Below are 24,001 nucleotides of genomic sequence, written 5' to 3'. Positions count from 1 at the left end.
AATCATAAATTTTGAAGGTATTCGAATGAATAATATTTGCGTCAGTAGGTATAATTTTCTTGATCAACTTTTTTAACCATGTCTAGACTGTGGAGGCTACTTAATGCAGTAAACTACTAACTTATACATCAAGCAGTATTTTACATGCACATTTGCAAGTCCATGACCAGAATATTTATTCCAGCAGTTTAGTATAATATTAAAGTGCAAAGATCAGACTTATGATGAACAGGCCAAGTTCTTTGAAACTGGAATGGTTAGATGAACTTGTTTGTAAGGATTGCATTTTCTGGCAAGTATTAGGCTGTGTGCCCACGATGCGATTTTTAAGTGTTTTTGCTGTGATTTTCGGTGCGAAAACATTTAAAAATCTGGTACAGATCGCACCCCATGCATTCCTATGGCATTCCGCACATGCTGTGCTAATGCTGCGCTTTTCCGCGGCGGAATCGCATCGTGGAAAAAATCGCAGCATGCTCATTCTTTTGTGCTGAATCGCAAAGAATTCCCGCGATTCCGCACCCATAGGAATGCATGAGAATTGCTTACTTCCCGCATGTGGCTATGCCCACCATGCGGGAAGTTAAGAGTCTCATGTGCGGTTGGTACCCACGGTGTGGAGTGAGGAGACTGTCCTCCAGGCCCTGGGTACCATACCCCTGTAAAAAAAAGATTAAAAAATAAAAAATCGGGGTATATTTACCTTCCGGCGTCACGCGCAGCCTTCCTGGGGCCTCAGCGTTCCCAGTAATGCCTTGCGGCAAGGTCCTGTAATGATGTAGTCTCACGTGACTCTAGCGGTCTCGTGAGATCGCTATAGCAACGCGAGACCAACGTCATCACAGGTCTCGCATGGCATTACTGGGAACGCTGAGGCCCAGGATGGCAGCGTGGGACGTCGGAAGGTAAATATACCCCGATTTTTTATTTTTTAATTATTTTTTACATTCTTTCTTTTACTATTGAGGCCGCATAGGCAGCCTCAATAGTAAAAACCTGGTCACACTTGTCAAACACTATGTTTGACGAGTGTGACCAACCTGTCAATCACTTTCCAAGCGATGCATCAAATCGCTTAGAAAGTGCTTGAATATCGCGGCAAAATCGCGAACATAATCGTGGTAAAATCGCGCGGAAAAAACGGCACGATTTCTGGGAAGGAGTCCGGTTTTCAGTGTCCGGATTTAAACGCTACGTGGGCACATAGCCTGAAATAGCTTTATTGAATGCAAAATAAACAGGAAGACCTGCGCTAAAAGGGTTAAATCGAGGCTACAAAAGTAAACAAATGATAGTCAAAGGCACCCCCCAAGTAAACAAACACCAGTTCAACAAAAGTGCAAGCTCCAAATGCAATGGATAGTTGCACATAAAACAGTAATCATTAAATACTCATCCTCAAGGGAACAGGCATGCACTCACCAGAGAAACGATGATGATGATGATAATGAAAGCAAAGGCTGAGCATGTCCCGGAATGAACAGGGACATAAATTACAAAAACAGCAGGAGTTGCATACCAGCAAAGGTGATGGGAGCACAATGCAGGGTGATAATGTGCTAGGAAGTCCGTGCACAAACGGCGTGCTGCCAAGATAAGAAGCATTTGCACAGGCACAGGGGAGGGCAGGAGATGAAAAGAGTGGGAAGGGAAAGCCCCGGCCGGTGGCGTCCCTAGAAACCCACTTAAGAACAGCTGCCCGAGAGTACCTAGGCGGGTGACGTCACAGCATGTACAGGGCAGTGTGCAGGCCAAAAAGCAAACCAACGCGTTTCGAAGGTGCAAACTGCCTTCTTCATTGAATTGTCAGTTGGTTGTTGGTTCAAATTACATCAGTAGCATTTTAGGTGCAGCGCACATAGAGCCCATAATAAAAGTAAAAATGTCAGTGTGAAACAATCGTCTCTCTTTTTCTGTCTGTCTGTATGCTCCATCCAAATCTAATAAAAGAATAACTTTTTATCTACAAGGTATGTGCCATAGCTTTTTCTCTGTTCCTTTTTTATATTGCCTGTCTTCTGTTGAGCACCACTTGTGGCTATATTATAACTGACTCAGGACATTAACAATGATATTCATCTCTACATGTTACTCCATTAATTTGCTTGCAAATACTATTAGTGCCGAACTATCCTTTTTTCAATCCACATGTCAAACAGTTGTCTTAGAATTCTAGAACTTGCAGCAAAATGTCTGCCTCCCTCCTCTTTACCCTCCCCTCTCTTTAGAACTAAATGAGCACCATCTGTCATCAATTATGGGAAGTCTGTATTCACAAAAGACATATTTTACCCTTGAATTGAAAATTTTTGGAAATAATTATCAATTCAGGAGGCAAAAGAAGTAGATTTATTTAATAAGATTTATTACAAACTCGCTTATTTTCATATGTACTATTGATTTCTGAATTAGCAATGGGGGACAATTTTGAAAATATTTCTTGTTGAGTTCGATTTTTCTGCTGATTTAGATTAAAATAGGTATGCTGATTTCAAAACAGGTTAGTTTTCTTCTCATGTCACATTTTTTCTTTACAGATTATCTTAATGCAAATACTTTAATCTGAATTGAGAGCAGCACTAGTGCTTTCCTCTTCGATGATAGCGAACCACCCTTGAGAGATGAGGGGTGGAGAAACACCTTAATGATAGGCAACAGGTGTTATTTGTTTGGGCTATTCAGCTACACATGATACAGTGTAGCGAGAGGTTATGTGCTGCTATATTTAGTGAAAATGATTATGTACAATAGCTTTTAAGGAACTTTTGGTCTACTTCACTTTGTCAGTCAGGTCCAATTTAAGTGATTTCTTGATTTTGAACAAATGTGGCAGTAATCAGGAATGGGTGTGGCTAAGGAATTTGAACTCAGCTTCCCAAAGGTGTGATAAACCACAGCTACATTATCTTGTAAGTAGAGGGGGGCAATCACTTTTTTTTTACATAGGGCCCTGTAGGTTTGGATTTCCTTTTCCCTTGATAGTAAAGAACTTTATTTAAAGACTGCATTTTATGTTTACTTGTGTTATCTTTGTCTAATATATACATTTGTTTGGTGATCTGAAACAAATAAGTGTAACAAACATGTAAAAAAAAGTAGGAAATCAGGAAGGGGCAAACACTTTTTCACACAACTGTATGTGAATTTGACAGCTGACTATTGTTGGAGCATCAAGCGAGATTCTGCAGAGATTTAACACTACAGGAAAAGCTATAAACATAAATTTTTACCTTACTTCAAGGAAAAACAGGGGGCACCTTCAGATGACTGGGATCAACCTGTAGCATGTCAAATGAAAGCTAATTCATCGGAGAAAAAAACATGCCAGAACACATGGATCACCATTAAATATTACATTACTTTATTGGTACAAAAGAGCCACAAACAAATCGTAAAAACTATTAAAAGTCAAAAACACACAATAAGGCTGAAACTTGGCTTCCACTGACACAATATGAAAATGTAGTATACATTAGCATATCAAAGAAGGGTAAATATGACCTATTTTAAGGATGTATACCAATATGACCAGCACCTGTTATACATACCATCAATATATATCATGGTACATGCAAAATACTATTATAAGTAGTTTGGATACTCCCATAATAAACACAATGTGGAATAACACAACAGAGTTTTCAATGGGGTTTAGGTTCTGGTTCAAGTTTGAATACAGTACTGGTACCCAAACCGAAGGTTAAAATAAATCCTTACACTTACCCACTTTTCCTGCTTTTAATATTTCTAAAACATCAACTTCAACAACTGTTCACTCTGCTCCTAATGCAGTATATCTCACCTATTGAAAGGTGCCATTGTAACCAAATAATTACTATTATTCCCTTCATCCATCTCTGGCTGATTTATTCATATACTGTAGGCTTGCCATGCTTGAAATAAATAATTTCACTTATATTGAATTATATTAATAGCTAAGATAGAAAATTTTCTAGGATGGAAATTGTTCATAAACTATCCAGGCTTCACTTATGTATAATGGCACCATAAGGAGAGCTTCACACACATTTCTAATGTTGTTATTACAAATCCCTTAAGAGTTGTCAAGGAAATAATTATCTACTCAAAACATGAATGCAAACTATGTAAAAAGTGTACAGGAGGGATGCAGATTCAAGAGTGGTGACATTTTTTGTTCCATCTGTGCAGCTGATTAATGTTTGGAATAATGCTAAAAGATCTGTAATCAAAAGCTAATGAGCTTTAAGCAACTCTAGCAAGTCAATAGCCACAAACACTAGATTAAGGACATATTCATTAGGTATATAGAAGAAATCCTTTAGATGTACTTGTGTATACAGTTGTATTTATTGTTGGTTAGCTATTTTAAAAGATATTTCTTCATTTTGATGTAGGGGCCATGAATATAAGTTATAGAAGGTTCAATTCTTTTTATAATATGATAATACTGATGAGTTCCATTAATTTTTCTTTATCTTGGTTAAGACTTTGATTTCTTACAAAACTAATAAAATACAATGTCTCTACATGCAAGAAAAACTCTTGATGGTCTGCACAACACAACAATCAGTTATATTATTTATGACTTTAAATACTACATATTTCTTTTAAATCAGTTTATTCATTGAAGCATCTGCTCAACCTCTAGAGTGGCACATCTGGTGTCTTGTCCTTGGATTTCCTTGTCATCTGATTGTGATTTATCACTTTGTTATTGATTAAAGATACTGACAATATGACAGCTAGTAGTCAGGATCAGAGGGCTAATATATAAATTGAGTATTGGATACATTTTTGTCACTTTCATGAAAAGGTCTGCTGTAATAAAAAAGTACTCCAAAGACACTGTAATATATTGTATTATACTGGCTGATACAGTATGAAGGTTAATTCTGAACATCAGAGAAACCTGCTGAACCTCTTGACCTGTTAAAACTGCTCCATGTACCTCTTCAAGCAACCCTAGTAAACGTATCAAAATCTATCCAGCATCTAGAACAAACAGTGCAACTTAAAAACAGTAATGTATATATCCCAACAAAGTAACCTAGAAAATATGCATGGGTCCATTTTAAGGATAAATTTCTAAGTAATTTGCAAACAGAGTTTATATATACCACATAGATCTATGTCTACATTTTATAAATCTTAATAAAATCATCAGAGCTAGAGAGACCAAAAATCTAGTTGTACTTTGGAAAATTAAAATCTGTTAACTTTGGAATGCCTGTACATATCCCCTTGTATCTCATATTGTTTTTTCATTACACATTTTACTTTAGGTTAAAAATAAATTTAGGACAATTATGTTTGGAATTGATGAAATAAAAACTGAAAATTTTCAAACAACTGGAAAAAGTTTTCACATTTCAAACTTTTAATGAGTCTTCTCCTTAACCCTTTTCCGACATCGGGCGTAAATAGTACGCCAATGTCAGACACCCTCCTTTTGATGTGGGCTCTGATGATGAGCCTACATCTTTTCTGGCACATGTCAGCTGTTTTGAACCTGTGGCTCTAAAAGCCAAATCACGATCCACATGTATCTGTTAACCCTTAAATGCTGCTGTCAAACTCTGACAGCGGCATTTAACACCCGCTTCCGGCAAGCACGCTGGAAATCCCACCCATCAGTGACCCGTCATGTGATTGCAGGTCACTGATGGGTTAGCATGACAACCAGAGGTCTCCTGCAGACCTTTATAGTTGTCAATGTCAGAATGCCAGAGGTCGGCGCTCATAGCAAGTCAGCAATTGTGATACATACAGGCGATCGAGTTACGGCAGCTTCTAATCTCTCATGGAGACTATTGAAACATGCCAAAAGTAAAAAAAAATGTTTTTAAAAATATAAAAAAATAAAAAAGTTCAGTCACACCCCTTTTGTCCCATTCAAAATAAAACAATAAAAAATCAAACATACTCATATTTGGTATCGCTGCATTCAGAATCACCCAATCAATAAAAAAAAAAATTCACCCAATCGCTAGCGGCATAACGAGAAAAAACATCAAGACGCCAGAATTGCATGTTTTTGTCACCACAACATTACATTAAAATGCAGTAATGGGCTATCAAAAGATCGTATCCGCGCCAAATGGTATCATTAAAAATGTCAGCTCACCGCAAAAAAATATGACCCCACCCAACCCGAGATCATGACAAAATGGAGACACTATGGGTATTGGAAAATGGCGCAATTTTTTTTAAACAACTTTGGAATTTTTTTCACCACTTAAATAAAAAAAACTAGACATGTTTGGTGTCAATGAACTCGTAATGACCTGGAGAATTATAATGGCAGGTCAGTGTTAGCATTTAGTGAACATAGCAAAAAAGCAAAACAAAGCAATTGTAGAATTGCATTTTTGTTGCAATTTCAACACATTTGGAATTTTTTTTCCCATTTTCCAGTAAATGATATGTTAAATCCAATGGTGTTGTTCAAAAGTACAACTCGTCCCACAAAAAGCAAAGTTAAGGCTCTGGTAAGAAGGGGAGCAAACAGCAAAAATGCAAAAACTAAAATACCTCCTGTCATGAAGGAATTAATCATATAGGCAAATCTCAAAAATTAGTTAAAAATTGACATTTCTCATATCTTTTCTTTGTTGGCATTGTATTTCATTTGTCAAGTTTTGAGACATTAGATTTTTTTAAGTTTAGCAGCAATTTTGTTAATTTTCAGTGAACCTTCGGAAATTTTTTTTAAGGGCCAATTCAGTTTTCAGCCTTTAAGGGGCCTAAATTTCAACATCTTCCTCAGAAATTACACCATGGTAAAAATACATCCATTAATGTATTCAAAACAGTGTTTAGTAAGTTTGATAACTCTTTAGGTGCTTTATGTAATCAGCTGAAAAGTAGAATAAATACTTGAATTATTAAGTTTTTTTTCAAAATAAAGTTGTCTTAACTCTAATTATTATTCATTTTTAAAGGTCATTGTAGGATAAAAATATTCCACAATTGTTTTTGCAATTTCCTCTGAGTATAGGAATACCCTATAAGTAGTCATATTTTACTGTTTGGGAGCATTGCAGGACTCAGTAGGGAATGAGCATCATTAGGAGCTGAAATTTGGTTGAAATGGTTTCCAGTCATAATATTGCATTTTCAAACCCCTGAGGTATTACAATAGAGAAAAAAACATTTGGGAAACTATACCCTTTAAGACATTTATCAAAACATATAGTTACTATTTTGTCCCAAAATGGTCTACTAGAAATTAATATGTGAGTAATGGAAAACTTAAAAAAAGGTTTTTCCCAACTAGAATTTAATTTTTTTTATGTTGACTCTGTGATATAAATGTGATTACATTAATTTGGCAATATAATTTTTTTTGCTTGTTACTGTTATGACACAGCTATCGGGTGTCCCAGGACCAGGTGCTCCTTCCCTGTCCCTAAAACTAGGGGGCGCCCAGATTGCCTTACTCCCCACGATACTTCTGAAGATGAAGATGCTGGGTCCTCCACCCTTGCCTTATCTCCTGAGTTGCCCTCCATCTGTTCTCTTCCCCCACCCAGGGAATAGTGGTGCTACTCTGCACCGTAGTACACCAACCCGGCAAGCAAGGCTACACAAACAAGGTTTAACAGAAAGCTCCAGGCATACCAAATATACACTCACATAAAACAGAGTAATGCAATTGGGTGTGAAGGTAGGAGAAGAACCCAAAATAGAGAAGAATATGGAATTACCACCCATACAAACCAAGCAACAGTCACTGATAACTCTTCCAACTCTTCTTCTCATATGAACTCCTCTCCCTCTGTTAGCCATGCAGCAGTAAAGCTATCTCTGATAAGGATTTGTATCAGAGCCCAGATTATAAAGGGGAAAGGAGTGGCTAATCGAGCTCAACTGTGAGCACAGGGATTATCAACATGGCTGATTAACCCCTGCTCTGCCAGAAGAAATAAATACATTTAAAATGAAGGAGAAGTGCTTCTTCTCAGCGCTGGAGTAGGAGCAATCAGACGCTGCGGTCTTCTGGCTCCACATTGTTGCGGTAATCCTGTTACAGTGACGTTATGATTGCATTTTTTTCAAAGCAAAGTTACCAAAAATTATCAATTCTAAATTATTTGTTTGATGATGCTCACAAGAAGTGCTAAGTAATAAACTAGTGTTATAGTGATCCGAAATTGAGTTTCCTCAATTTGCCAATGAAGTTACCATCCAGCCCAAGATATCAAATGCTAAAGCAAGTTACAGAAGTGACAGCTGTTCATAGATGAAACTATCTTGGACTGAGTAATGACTACATCAACATTTCAGTACTAATTTTGAAGATGAGATTTTTAGCTTCTAAAGAACCCCTTGGGAAATAAGTATTTGATCCCTTGCTGATTTTGTAAGTTTGCCCACTGACAAAGACATGAACAGTCTATAATTTTACGACATCATCGCCATGGCAACCTATTATGACATCATCACCATGGCAACCTATTATGACATAATCTTTGCCAAGGCAACCTATTATGACATCATCTTCACCATAGGTTAATTTTAGCATTGAAAGACAGAATATAAAAAATAAAATCCAGAAAATTATATTGTATATATTATATAAAGTTTTTTGCATTTTGCAGTGAAAAATAAGTATTTGATCCCTCTGGCAAACAAGACTTAATACTTTGTGTAAACCATGAAGAAAAATCAGAGAGCTTTTTTTTGAATCCTATTAACTATAATATAGAAAAAGTCAAAAACTTTTTTCCAAGACAACCTTAAAATTACACAAATTGTCTTTATCAAAGTACAACACGCATGTGAATACAAAGTTCAGAATAAGTGCTCACAATAAATAGCATATATAGTATGCTATTTATTGTGAGCACTAATTCTGAACTTTGTATTCACATGTGTGTTGTACTTTAATAAAGACAATTTGTATAATTTTAAGGTTGTCTTGGAAAAAAGTTTTTGACTTTTTCTATATTATAGTTAATAGGATTAAAAAAAAAGCTCTCTGATTTTTCTTCATGGTTTACATTGTATGTTGAGCGTATCCTTGGATGAGAAATATGTATATGGTAATTCGATTTATGTCTTTTTAATACTTGGTGGCAAAACCCTTGTTGGCAAGCACAGCAGTCTGTTTTTTTGTAGTTGATGATGAGGTCTGCACACATGTTAGGAGGAATTTTTTCCCACTCCTTTTTGTAGATCATTTCTAAATCATTAAGATTTTAAGGCTGTCGCTTGGCAACTCAGAGCTTCAACACCCTCCATATGTTTTCTATGGGATTAAGGTCTGGAGACTGGCTAGGCCACTCCATGATCTGTAGGTTCTTTATTACAGAGTTGCCATCAAGGTCATAGAAGATAAAACCTTGGAATGGAAAGGGTTAAAGAACAAAGAACACTTTGAGGGAGAATTTTTTTAATGCATGTATTAGTCATTAATGATTTTTCCCCATTTGTCTTTTAACACTATGTTTTCCGGCTTATTGCTGGCTGCATAATTAATTAACAATCAATCAGTTTTCAATTCTGGGATTAAAAGGCTAGTTTCATACATCCATTAAAAATAATCACTTGATGGTTAAGCTCCTCTTTGATGTTTATTGTGGTGAAAAATCAGCTGGGAAGAGCTAAGTAATAGATAATATAGTCTAGTTTCAAACAACTGTGAAACACAGACCAATCTTGCATCAAAATATCCTGTCTGATTGCGGGGTCTCCTGACTTGAGCTAATTGTTTTTACAAGCATACATGATGCTTGTAGCTGAGGTCTGTAGACCAGATGAATGGGTTGGGTCTTCCAATGTGGGAATGGTCCATGTTTCATGGATATGTGAAATCAGCCTAGCTCTTTTACATGTCAGCTACCTAGTCCCTATCAGATGATTTATGGTCACAATCCACATAAAAAAGCATAACCTTCATGTGATCATTAGTGTTGAGCATTCCGATACCGCAAGTATCGGGTATCGGCCGATACTTGCTATATCGGAATTCCGATACCGACTTCCGATATTTTTTCAATATCGGAATTCGGCATCGGAATCGGAAGTTCAAAGTTGATTGACAGCCTGACGTCATCATGATGCGCGGTGTGTGCGCATCATGATGCGCCGTCATTTCGGGCCTTCCGGGGGTCTCTGCCGGCCTGCCGGGGGGCTGTGTGGACTGCCCGGGGTCTGTACCGGCCTGCCGGGGGGCTGTGCCGGCCTGCCGGTGGTCTGTGCACCCTGTGGGGGTCTGTACCGGCCTGCCGGGGGGCTGTGCCGGCCTGCCGGTGGTCTGTGCACCCTGTGGGGGTCTGTACCGGCCTGCCGGGGGGCTGTGCCGGCCTGCCGGTGGTCTGTACACCCTGTGGGGGTCTGTACCGGCCTGCCGGGGGGCTGTGCCGGCCTGCCGGGGGGCTGTGCTGATGTCCGGGGGTCTGTGCAAGCATCGTCCGATGGGACTACAAGTCCCATCTGGCGATGCCTGCTACCATGACAGTGATTGACACATTAGCCAATGATGGGACAGTAGTAGTCCCATCATCCGGCTAATGTGTTAAATGTTAAAAAAAAAAAAAAAATACTACATACATACTACATGCATGCTACATACATACTACATGCTACATACATACTACATATATACTACATACATACTACATACATGCTACATACATGCTACATACTGCATGCTACATACATACTACATACATACTACATGCATGCTACATACATACTACATACATACTACATGCATGCTACATACATACTACATACATGCTACATACATACTACATGCTACATACATACTACATATATACTACATACATGCTACATGCTACATACATACTACATATATACTACATGCATGCTACATACCTACTACATATATACTACATGCATGCTACATACATACTACATGCTACATACATACTACATATATACTACATGCATGCTACATACATACTACATGCTACATACATACTACATATATACTACATACATACTACATACATGCTACATACATGCTACATACTGCATGCTACATACATACTACATACATACTACATGCATGCTACATACATACTACATACATACTACATGCATGCTACATACATACTACATACATGCTACATACATACTACATGCTACATACATACTACATATATACTACATACATGCTACATGCTACATACATACTACATATATACTACATGCATGCTACATACATACTACATATATACTACATGCATGCTACATACATACTGCATGCTACATGCATACTACATACATACTACATATATACTACATGCATGCTGCATACATACTGCATGCTACATGCATACTACATACATACTACATATATACTACATGCATGCTACATACATACTGCATGCTACATACATACCACATATATACTACATACATACAATACATTCATACAATACATACATAGACATACAGTACATATAACATAGAGCAATACTTGTCACATTGTTCCCCGAAGCCATTGTCTTTTCCGGAATAAATATTAACATAACAAACCACAAAAATACTCACCCACGATCCGAAGCAGTCCACGAGTGTTACCCACGACGATCTTGGGTAGAGAACTGCAGCATCAGATGATGCTGCCGTTCTCTACGGGCTGCAGGAATCCAATGACGGAAGGTAGGTATCCTTCCGCACTGAATTCCTCTGCCACTTAAAAAAAAAAAAGTCCCTAGTCTCACTTTATGCCATTGCTGCGTGGGAAATTCCCACACAGCAATGGCATAAAGTGAGACTAGGGACTTTTTTTTTTTTTTAAGTGGCGGAGGAATACAGTGCGGAAGGATACCTACCTTCCGTCATTGGATTCCTGCAGCCCATAGAGAACGGCAGCAACAGCTGATGCTGCAGTTCTCTACCCAAGATCGTCGTGGGACACACTCGTGGACTGCTTCGGATCGTGGGTGAGTATTTTTGTGGTTTGTTATGTTAATATTTATTCCGGAAAAGACAATGGCTTCGGGGAACAATGTGACAAGTATTGGTAAGTATGTTACTCTATGTTATATGTACTGTATGTCTATGTATGTATTGTATGAATGTATTGTATGTAGTATGTATGTAGTATATATGTGGTATGTATGTAGCATGTAGTATGTATGTAGTATGTATGTAGCATGCATGTAGTATATATGTAGTATGTATGTGGTATGTATGTAGCATGTAGTATGTATGTAGCATGCATGTAGTATGTATGTAGTATGTATGTAGCATGCATGTAGTATATATGTAGTATGTATGTAGCATGTAGTATGTAGCATGCATGTAGTATATATGTAGTATGTATGTAGCATGTAGTATGTATGTAGCATGCATGTAGTATATATGTAGTATGTATGTAGCATGTAGTATGTATGTAGCATGCATGTAGTATATATGTAGTATGTATGTAGCATGTAGTATGTATGTAGCATGCATGTAGTATATATGTAGTATGTATGTAGCATGTAGTATGTATGTAGCATGCATGTAGTATATATGTAGTATGTATGTAGCATGTAGTATGTATGTAGCATGCATGTAGTATATATGTAGTATGTATGTAGCATGTAGTATGTATGTAGCATGCATGTAGTATATATGTAGTATGTATGTAGCATGTAGTATGTATGAAGCATGCATGTAGTATATATGTAGTATGTAGCATGTAGTATGTATGTAGCATGCATGTAGTATGTATGTGGTATGTATGTAGCATGTAGTATGTATGTAGCATGCATGTAGTATATATGTGTTATGTATGTAGCATGCATGTAGCATGCATGTAGTATGTATGTAGTATGTATGTAGTATGTATGTGGTATGTATGTAGCATGCATGTAGTATGTATGTAGTATATATGTGGTATGTATGTAGCATGTAGTATGTATGTAGCATGCAGTATGTATGTAGCATGCATGTAGTATGTATGTAGTATATATGTAGTATGTATGTTGCATGTAGTATTTATGTAGTATGAATGTAGCATGTATGTAGTATGTAGTATGAATGTAGCATGTATGTAGTATGCATGTTGTATGTATGTAGCATGTATGTAGCATGTAATTTTTTTTTATTTTTTTTTTTTTTTTTTTACATTCAACACATTAGCCGGATGATGGGACTACTACTGTCCCATCATTGGCTAATGTGTCAATCACTGTCATGGTAGCAGGCATCGCCCGATGGGACTTGTAGTCCCATCGGACGATGCCTGCACAGACCCCCGGAGCCTGCACAGCCCCCCGGAGCCTGCACAGACCACCGGCAGGCCGGCACAGCCCCCCGGCAGGCCGGCACAGCCCCCCGGAGCCTGCACAGCCCCCCGGCAGGCCGGCACAGCCCCTCGGCAGGCCGGCACAGCCCACCGGAGCCTGCACAGACCCCCTGGCAGGCCGGCACAGCCCCCCGGCAGGCCGGCACAGCCCACCGGAGCCTGCACAGCCCCCCTGGCAGGCCGGCACAGCCCCCCGAAAGGCCCGTACAGACCCCAGAGAGGCTGTACAAGGCAAAAACAGGGTTTTTCTTATTCCGATACCGGAAGTCCCATAGACTTGAATGGGACTTCCGGTATCGGAATCGGCGATACCGATACTTTTTTTAAAGATCGGCCGATCCATTCCGATCCGATACTTTGAAGTATCGGACGGTATCGCTCAACTCTAGTGATCATAAATCAGCTGCGTAAAACACAGTAAAACTCACTATAAAAAGCCAAGTAAAAGCTTGTTTCAGTTAAACACAAATTCAATATTTTCTCTCAGAGATTTTTATTTAATCTCATTTTGCAGTGAGCAATAGGCCGCGTAATGCAGAACACAACCCCATTTGCAAATAATTATTTTTAGCCCTCAATACATGCATTAAATAGATGCCTCAAAGCGATCCATACTTTGACTTTTCATTATTGCAGAAAAATACTTTGATTTTTTTATTACTGTATTTCCTGATATGAAGTGTTAGGTGACGGGATTCTCCCACTGCACAGGGTGGATTCCAAGCCTTGTATGCCTCTATGGTGCCCCATTCTGCTCTGACTGTAGTGGGGTCTGCTCAGCAAAGACATTAGTATCAGCATCTTGCTCAGACCCATGCGGTTTGCTTGGTTACTGCTGGCCTTCCAGCTGAAGCTATGGTAACCAGCAATATGCAATGGCTAACAGACGCTCCAGCGGCTAAGTCCAGAAATCACTCTACTGAGCATGCTCGTGAGGTGGCGACCTTTCATTGGTGGTTGGTCATCAGCTGCTCAGATGATGTGGCAGTTCCCCATTGGTCAATGAGCAAGGTCCTGTCTGATTGTACTTAAGCGGAACATATGAAAGGGTCTTTGGGGCGCACATCGGCGTGCTAAGATCCTTTATGCTATTTGTCTGTCAGTGGATATGTTACCACCCTGTGTGGACATGTGCCTCTTCAAGCATGGCGAGTGTGTGTCTAGGCAATCAGTGTAGGGTGGGAATTCCCGCTTGGCTCAGCGTCTGACTCCGGGTATCCTAAGTCATGTGTGTTGTTAGCATAGCTGAGTGTCAGAGTAAGCACAACCACCAGCCTAGATTTCTCTGGTAGGTAGCTATAGGGACCCCCAACTAGTGTCATTATTTGTTGCACTCCTGTGACTTATTAACAGGGTATAACTCTGAGTGGTTTCTGCTATTGTACTGCTCTGTGAAGCAACTGAGCAGGTACTTTGCACTCTGTCCACACGGAGTGACCTTTAACTCCGTGGGTTTACGGTGCTTGCACTCAGCATTGCTCCATCATTGTTCTTTAGCTGCGGTTCTCCATCACCTCATGGTGGAGCCCGAGTGGCGATCGCACCTTCTCATAATTTATATTTAGTGTGTTCCTCAAACCCTAAGGCCTGTTTCACACTTCAGTCTTTTGACGTCAGTCAAAATCCGCCAGAGTGTAAAAAACAGATCCGTTTCCGTTTTGCCACAAACGGATGTCACAGGATCCGTTTTTTGACGGATCTGTTTTTGGTGCCAAGGTGATGAAATTCAAAGTGACATGACTGTGGAGAGAGAGAGGGAGATTCCGCCACCAGAATGGAATTTGGGGTTAAATTTCTGGCAAGGAAATTATTCCGGGCATGCTCAGTGTCAAAAAGTGGATCCATTACCGGATTCCGTCAATAAACGGTTGGCAACGGATCCGCCACCCATAGGCGACCATTATAACGAATGGTGGATAGCGGCGGATCCGCTGTTATCCGCTATTTTGATGCAGACAAAAAAATGTTTCATTGTCCGTCCACTGAAGTCAGCGGATGGCAAAATTATGGCAGATCCATCAAAAAATGGATCCAATGAATGATCATCCGTCAATATCCGCCACTAAAGCAAGTCAATGGGAAAAAAACGGATCCGCCAAAAAAATGGCGGATCCGTTTTTTTTCAAAATGGCGGATTTTGACTGATGGCAACAAACGGAAATCTGAAACAGGCCTAGCATGAAGTTTTTCTATTGAATAGTTCAACCTCATTTACGACATATATAGGAATGCATAGGCAATCAATGCACATGCACTGTGACCTGGAGGCTTAGTTCTTTCATTGAAGCTGATTCCTGTACCGTCTTGACATCTTCTTTGTCATTGAGCTCCATGACTTGACCTTTTTTTGGGAGTTCAGTTCCCAATTATTATTATTATTATTATTATTATTATTATTACACCATTTATTCCATTGCACTTTACATGTGAGGAGGAGAATACATAATAAAAACAAGTACAGTAATCTTAAACAGTACAAGTCACAACTGGTACAGGAAGAGCGAAGACCCATCCCACGAGGGCTCATAATCTACAAGGGATGGGTGAGGATGTAGTAGGCAAGGGTAGAGCTGGTCATGCAGTGGTTTGGTCGATCGGTGATTACTGTAGGTTGTAGGCATGTCAAAAGAGGTAGGTCTTTAGGCTCTTTTTGAAGGTTTCCATGGTAGGCGAGAGTCTGATATGTTGTGTGATTACTGAAGGTTGTAGGCATGTCGAAAGAGGTAGGTCTTTAGGCTCTTTTTGAAGGTTTCCATGGTAGGTGAGAGTCTGATATGTTGTGGCAAAGAGTACCTGAGTAGGGGTGAAGCTGACCTTTGTACAATTTTGCTAACTCCATTGTGATTGACACCAATCCCTTTTAACAAACAGGATCATCTTATGTGTTATCAATGGACAATAGAACACTAAGCTGAGAAAGTGCACATAGAAGGTTTTTTTTATTTTTAAATCCCTGTGAAATTAGAGTGTATTGTATAACACTTTTTTACATCATAATGTCTTTTTGGCATCACTGTTTAACCATAGCCAAGCCCGTGTCATAGTGGACAGTATAAAACACATCAATGTTCATACGTTTATAACACCGAATTATGTGACTGTACAAACTATTTCTATCAGCAACTCATGTCATGCAAATATAATAAAGGTAATTTTTACCAACATTGCTCTATAATCAGTTTTCACATATAATGTGTTCAGAGTCATTCTGAAAATTGCATTTAAGCGTCATAAAGTTGCAATTTTTTTGTTTTTTAAATAAATTAATGAATGGTATTGGGCCTCAGGGCTCTTTCAATCACTGAAATCAATCACACACAAGGGATAGTTAGTTTGCCAGGTCAACCCAATTAAAGGAAAAGTACGTAAGAAGGATATTCAAAATTATTAACCAGGCCACAGGTTTCAAGCAATAAGGAAAGAAAAAGGGTTTCTCTGCTGCTAAAAAGCAACAAATAGTGTGATGCCTTAGACAATGTATGAAAATGTTAGCTATTTCATAAAAATTTAAGCGTGATCACCATACTGTGAGATTTGTGCTGACACAGAGCACACAAGTTTTCAAGCAGATAAAGGCATAATAAGGAAGGTTTATGCCAATAAAGTCTTTGGATTAAGAGAGTAGATGAAAATATTACAAAGTGGCAAACAGGTATTTGATGCTGCTGGTGCCTCTTGAGCTTTGCGATCCTCAAGGTGTAGGATTCTCCTGAGGATTGCAGTTGTGCATAATCCTCCTATTCAACCACTCTAAACAGTATTCACAAGCTGAAATGGTTGAAGTGGGCCAATACATACAGGAAAACTAACTTTAAAACAGTCTTGTTTACTGATGAGTGTCATGCAAACCCTGGATGGTCCAGATGGATGGAGCAGTGGATGGCCACCATGTTCCAATAATTTGTGAGATTTATTGAAAACCTTTATATTGCTTTCTGGTTCTTTTACATTTTTACTTCAGGGATACTGGAGAATACATTAGTACACATTACCTTTACCTGTTTCACAATATAGTTTTTGGACCATCCCACATTTTGAACAAACACATTATACTAATGCTGGACTTTTGATTTCACAAATTGAGATCACACACAGCATTAAGCCATGTTTGCGCCACATAAAATTACTGGTACGGCAAAGGATGCTTTTTGCTGAAAAGAACATTGAGCACCAGATTATTTTCAATATGTTCTTGTGTATAAGCCAAGCAGTGGAACAGCGAGTCATAGGAGGCAGAAGCCGGCAATGAATATTCAATTCGTTTATAGCACGCACAGTGTCAGCCACAGCTGCAAGCTTCCAGCAGCGGCCAGGCTAGCACACGTGATTGCTCAGCCGCAGGAGTTGCTGGAAGCCAGAAAAGAGATGCTGCGAGGACACACACGGAAGGTAGAATTTTTTTATGCTTTTCTCATGGAGGGCCATACCTATAAGGATAGGGATAAGGAACCATGCATACAAGGAAAGGGATGAGGAGCCATGCATACCAGGACAGGGATGAGGAGCTATGCATACAAGGATAGAGATGAAGAGCCATGCATACCTGGATAGGCATGAGGAACCATGCATACCAGAATGGGGATAAGGAGCCATGCATACAAGTATGGGGATAAGGAGCCATGCATACCAGGATAGAGTTGAGGAACCATGTATACCAGGATGGGCATGCGGGGACAATGCATACCCGGCTTATACTCGAGTCAATAAGTTTTCCTTGTTTTTCGTGGCAAAATTAGGTGCCTCGGCTTATACTCGGGTTGGCTTATACACGGGTATATATGGTACCTTTTTATGTACAAATTAGGAAAATTACTGTGAACATTTATGAGGAAAGTGCAAAAAAGTCTGAAAAAAACATTAAACCTTGGATAAAACAGATAGTTCAGAGTTCTGTCACAGTAAGACATAGATATAAAAATAAATAAAATAAAAAGGCAGCACTCCAATGCTTTTTTATAGTACAAAAATGACTTTAATAGCCCGGGTGGGGTGACAATGTTTCGGATGCTGTGAGCCTTTTTCAAACTTTGGCTTGAGAAAGGCTCAAAGCAGCCAAAACATTTCCACGCCACCAGGGTTATTAATTCCTTTTTGTTCTTTAAAAATGCATTGGAGTGCTGGCTCTTTATTTTATTTTATATCATATTGCAAGGAAGAGATTTCTAGCGTGAGAGGAATGGCACTCGAAGTTACTTTGCATGTGGGCTATTCCAATATTATTTCTATATATTAACAAAAATAGATAGATAGACATTTTTTATTAGAACAGAACTAGTGCAACACATCTCAAACAAATAGCCAATTGCTACAATAAAAAGTGAAAAAAATGCAGCAATCTAATGAACTGTGCAATAAAAAAGTGGACTTTAAGTAATCCATGTTGCTAATTAAATTATTTTTTTCTTTGCACTGTCTGTTGGATTGCTACCTCTCCTTTACCTTTGTTTTAGATATATAGATAAACATACTACTTACGTATATGTGCTCTGTCAGCAGCTAAAAGCTCAGCATTGGAACAATACCCTTTTATATTCCTTGTTGGAAACAATTAGAAGCCAACGACTGTTTCCAGTGTCTATTCCTTTTGGGTACAAATCAGCCAAACATGTCTTTTGAGTGCTTCAGGTAATCCAGATCCCAGTTTGTTGAATGTTACAATGATTATTTTGTCCAATGGTAAAAGGACGTGATTCTCATTTTCCCTAGATTGGAGAGAAGAAATATAAATATATAAAAATGATATAAAAAGGAAAAAAAAGTGTATTAATGGTGATTATAATACAATAATTCAAATACATTTATATCAGTCACTGAAGAAGAATAATTGTTCTGATCAGATCTCAAAGAAATAAAAAATGTTTGCAATAGTAATTGACCTTATTTGGTTTTAGACAAAGTTGGGTTGTGTAATACAAATATTTTAAATATGTAGCAACTTACCGTGCAGTTTAAAAAAAGCTCCAAAAATTTTACATGGAAATCAGCATTTACTTACTTTTACTCCCTCAGCGTACTAAATTTGTGCTAAAATATTGCAGGATTATCTGCAGATTTCATCCTGTTTGGTAGGTGTTGTGAAATGTAAGATGGGTAGTTACCACTTAAACACATAATTTAATCCCTGAAAGATCAAATTATCCATTCTGCATTTTAGTTTTTTTCTTCCTCTTTTTCCAAGATTTATAACTTTCTTTTTGGTTCAAATTAGCTATATGAGGGCTAGTATTTTGTGAGACAAGTTGTAGTTTTAAATTACACCATTAATTTCAACATTCAATGCACTGAAAAATGGGAAAAAAAATCACCAAAAAGTGTGAACAAATTTGGTTTGCTTTTATGGCATTCAATCATAGTAAAAATGACTATGAAACATAATTTTACAAGTAACTACAGTTACGGTGAAAACAATATTGCATAGATTTTTTTTAAGCGGAGAAAAAAAATTTCCAAAACGATCCGTATTCGGAGACTTGTACCATTTTTATGTTTCTACCAAATAAACTGTGTAAATGCTTGGTTTTTGCATGGCAAGGTGACTGATTTCAGGTACGTATGATATTTTTATCTGTTTATTGCATTGTTTAAGAAAATAAAGTAACTGAAAATAAAGCAATTCAGGCGCTTTCATTTTTTTTCTCATTCCGTGCATTTATTGATCTGATTAATTTTACATTTTTATATGATTTTTATAGACTCAACAATACCAAATATGTTTTTTTAGTTCTTTATTTTTAATAGGGTAAAGTGTTGATTCCAATTTTTAGATTTTTATTTTCATTTATTTTTTAAAAAACTTTTTTATTCTTTATTTAATTTTTGAGAGAAATAGCTCATCTGTAGCTAGTTGGTTGCAGGGCTACTTGCTTGAGAGTGGATTCACAGAAAGTAAAAATCAAAACCAGTGTCCAAAATTAGGTTAAACCTTGCACCTATTTTGTCAGATGAAAAACATATAACCAAAGTGATTTCACAAACAGCTGCACATGTAACCCTTGGTTTCATTACCTGCCTAAAATCTTAGTCATTGATAAGAACAGGTAAATGTTTTTGATGATACGACATATCTATGAAAATTCATGAATATAGGTTGCAAAAAAGTGACAGATGAAGGGGAACTATTTGACCCATTGTAATGTTTTTGGTGAGATGATAACATAGTCATGCGATCTCAGCCATTGGGCATATTCATAGCCCTTTTTCAACACCCAAGAGGGATATTTTCGATGAGATGTGATTATATTTTCGATGAGATCATCGGTTGCATACTTTATTGCTTTCAATAAAAAAAATATGCAGGACAATCTATTTTTCTACTCAATACCCTAAGTAAGGGCTCATTCATCAGTTTTCCAAACACAAATGGTACCCATTTTTTTCACTCATACCTATGACAGTCTGTGGGTCTGTTTACATGTCAGATTTTTTCCAGCGACCAAATGAACTGTCCAAAATCAAGAAGAAATGTTTGGTATTGATCCAGGTCTTAGATCAAAATCAGCAATTCAAATCTATCTGTCCCTGAAACAATCTGAGAGCATTCGGATGCCATCCATGTGCTGTCCATTTATCACTGACTGATTGGAGAAGGTGGCCATTTTTTTCTACATCAGTGAAAGAAAATTAATGAAACACTGAGCAAACTCTGACAAAAATCTGATCAAATTCCGATGAAAATCACTCATGAAAATCCATTTTTCTCATACAAAACCTAAAGTCTGATTGATGCATAAAAGGTATATTTTTAAGTGTATGAAGTGCGTGGCAAGAAATTACATAAAGAATGATATTACCTGCAGTTTCTTTGTGATATGGAACTGTTTCAATTCTGTCATTAAGACAATTTCTTGTACATAATAAATCCAAAAATGAAATGGTGGTTTCATGGGCATTATAAGTAAATTTCAAATTGAAATTGCTATTTTTGAAATAGTGGAGAATGTCTGAAACAGTCTCCATATGCAACAACCAAACGATAAGTAAGCCGTCTATATAGCGACTGTACCGGACCATGGAGTAAAAGCCAACAAAGACAGTTTTATACAGTTTTGATAAATGAATAATTAATTAATGATTATTTTGCAGTTAAAACATTTTTTATCTGGCACGTGTTTCATGAATAAATGGTTTTCACCCTGGAAAGTGCCAAGATGCTAATGTCTAGGTGAATGAGCTGCTGCAAGCGCATCGTCAGTGACTAGTGGTGACATTATCAAGGTTACCACAGGTCAATGATGCTGTGCTTTCAGCTCACTTTGATGAACTGCAGTGACCTCAGTGAGATCACTGCTAGCACTGTGAGAAAAAGTCTCACGGTGCAGAGCTGAGCTCAAATATGAATCCCACTTGCCACAGCCACAGTGCAAGTGAGAAGAGCATGGCAAAAAAACAGATTTGGTTCATCTAATATTTTAAGGCTGCGGGGAGTTAATATCCACAGCCCCTTTCCACCCTGAGAATACCATCCCCCAGCTGTCTGCTTTAGCTTGGCTGGTTGTCAAAAATAGGGGGACACGCTGTTTTTTAAATTATTTATTTAAATAATTTAAAAAAACAAAGTGGGGACTCCTCTATTCTTAATAACCAGCAATGATAAAGCTTACAGCTGAAGGTTGCAGCCCACAGTTCTCAGTTTTGCCATGAATGTATTTATAGTGTATGTGTCGGCTGATGAATACTCCCATCAGTTGTGCCTGCTATCCCTGTTATTAATGGCAGCAGGTGCAAGCTGATCAAAGTAGTACTCTCTCATCAGCCAACAACTCTGTGACCGTAGGTAAACTTTTTACCATCGGTCACAGCTTCTGGCTGACTCAGTCTTCTGACAGCGTGAAAACCGGAGCACTCTCTGACCCGCAGGTAATGATCTTATTGCCAATCAGATTCAGTGTTTGCCTCACTGTCATGCAGATGACTGCATGACAAACAATGGATGGCATGCCCCCCATTCATCTAAATGAGGTTTGGGTTCGGGTGCTATTCTGGTACCTGAACCAAACTTTTTAACTGTTCGGCCAAACCTGCCGATCCCGAGCATCAAGGGGTTCATCCATCACTATTAAGAATAAAAGAAATTTAAAACCTTGGGGCCAATTAATCAAAACTCTTTAAAAGGAAATCTGTCATTTTCCTATTAATCATAGAATCATAGAATCATATTACAACCAATCAAGTTCCTTTTATCTGTCATGATCCACGATGGGGTTTTGTCTTTGTCCCATCCTGGTCAGACAGGGGTTAACTGTTTCTGCTTCACTGGCAGAGGGAGGCTATTTAGTTGCCAATCGACTTAGGTCCAATGTCAGTTATACTCCTGCCCTCGGCTGAGTAAGTTGGCCCCTTGCGTGCCTGTGCCTTGTGCCTGATATCTCATTGCTTGTTTGGTTTTGACCCGGTCCGTCTCTTCGTTGCGAGTTTGTCTACTGTCTTGGTACTGTGTATTTGCCCATTCTGGTTTACTGATCTTTTGCTATGTCTTGACTATCTGTTCTGTCTAATCCTTTAGTGCTGTCATGCTATCTTGTGCTTTGACCCTGGCCTAATCTGGTTTTCGTCCCTGTCTATGCCTCTTGGTAACTTTGTCCCATAGTTACCATTCTAGGAGTTTTCCTTCAGCTGCTAGCTCTTTGGAGCTTATGCCATGCCCCCAGAAATCAGATGCTTCAGGTCCTGTCTGGCCTGAAGAAATCTCTCTCTGCTCCTGCTTCCTCTGGGAGACCTGTTGCCGGCTCCGTCCCTTGGCAGTTACATGCTTCAGGTCCTGTTTGTCTGAAGCACGCATCTTCCCCGCTGCTGCCCCGCTCCACAGGTATCTTTGAGCATAGTTTGTCTTACTCAGGACACGAGCACTGGCTCAGGGAGCAAGCGCAGTGCGGTGTTCCTGACATTATCAAAGTGATTAAAAAATGAAAGTTAACTCTGAAAGCCAACAAAGACAGTTTTATACAGTTTTGATAAATGATTTGCAATTAAAACTTTTTTTGTGCAATGATTTTCCCTCCTGGTTTTATAGACAAATTCTTTAAAATGGCACGTGTTTCATGAATTTTTCACAGAATATAAAATGTTCTATTTCTTGACTTTGACCCTTTTTTTTGTAGCTTAGTAGCACAAAATGTTTGTTTCACTAAACTGAACAAAAATCGTGCCAAAATAACTGGCAAACATAAATTTAGCAACTTTATAAAAAAAGGTAATTTTAATAATAATAATAATAATAATAATAATAATAATAATCTTTATTTATATAGCGCCAACATATCAACATATTCCGCAGCGCTTTACAGTTTAACAGTTTCAAAACACAAGTCATAAGTAACAACGCTAATGAATCAGTTTAAAACATACATAACAAACTCAGGCCCCTGTGCCAAATCTGGCCCACATTATAATTATATTTGGCTCCAAATAAAATGCCAAATGTCTACTAGAGCTGGCCCACCGGTAGACAGCATATGCAATGCTAATACTAAAAATCCCTCATTTTAGGTCCAGCAGACTCCCTGGTTACAACAATTCTGTTTATTACATGCACCTTAGTAATGCTTTCTGCGGCAAGACGCACTTCCTGTTCGACCTTCACTGAGCTGGAAGTTCCCTCCTCTACTTCCTACTGAGGGTGAGGTTATAGCCGAGGATGAGGTTATAACCATTGCTTTGTCTACTCAGAGCTGTGGCTGGACTTGTTTTGGCACTGCCACCATGACTGCAACCAAACCCAAACACTGCCAGGGAGAATAAAGTTCATTCTCT

At 38.4% G+C, this 24,001-nt stretch overlaps 1 long non-coding RNA gene across 1 annotated transcript in view; it reads right to left on the bottom strand.

The window, feature by feature from the left end:
* Positions 1-24,001, bottom strand: part of LOC141092017 (uncharacterized) — a 1,925,499-nt gene that overhangs the window by 1,565,984 nt on the left and 335,514 nt on the right. The window contains exon 2 of the long non-coding RNA XR_012232651.1: positions 18,728-18,954. This is a non-coding gene — a long non-coding RNA (uncharacterized lncRNA). The remainder of the gene's footprint in view (positions 1-18,727; positions 18,955-24,001) is intronic.

The sequence above is a fragment of the Dendrobates tinctorius genome, unplaced genomic scaffold (assembly GCF_039654945.1).
Source record: "Dendrobates tinctorius isolate UK_male_01 unplaced genomic scaffold, ASM3965494v1 ptg000008l, whole genome shotgun sequence".
Taxonomy (NCBI): Eukaryota; Metazoa; Chordata; class Amphibia; order Anura; family Dendrobatidae; genus Dendrobates; species Dendrobates tinctorius.
This window is presented reverse-complemented; position numbering and strand designations above follow the sequence as displayed.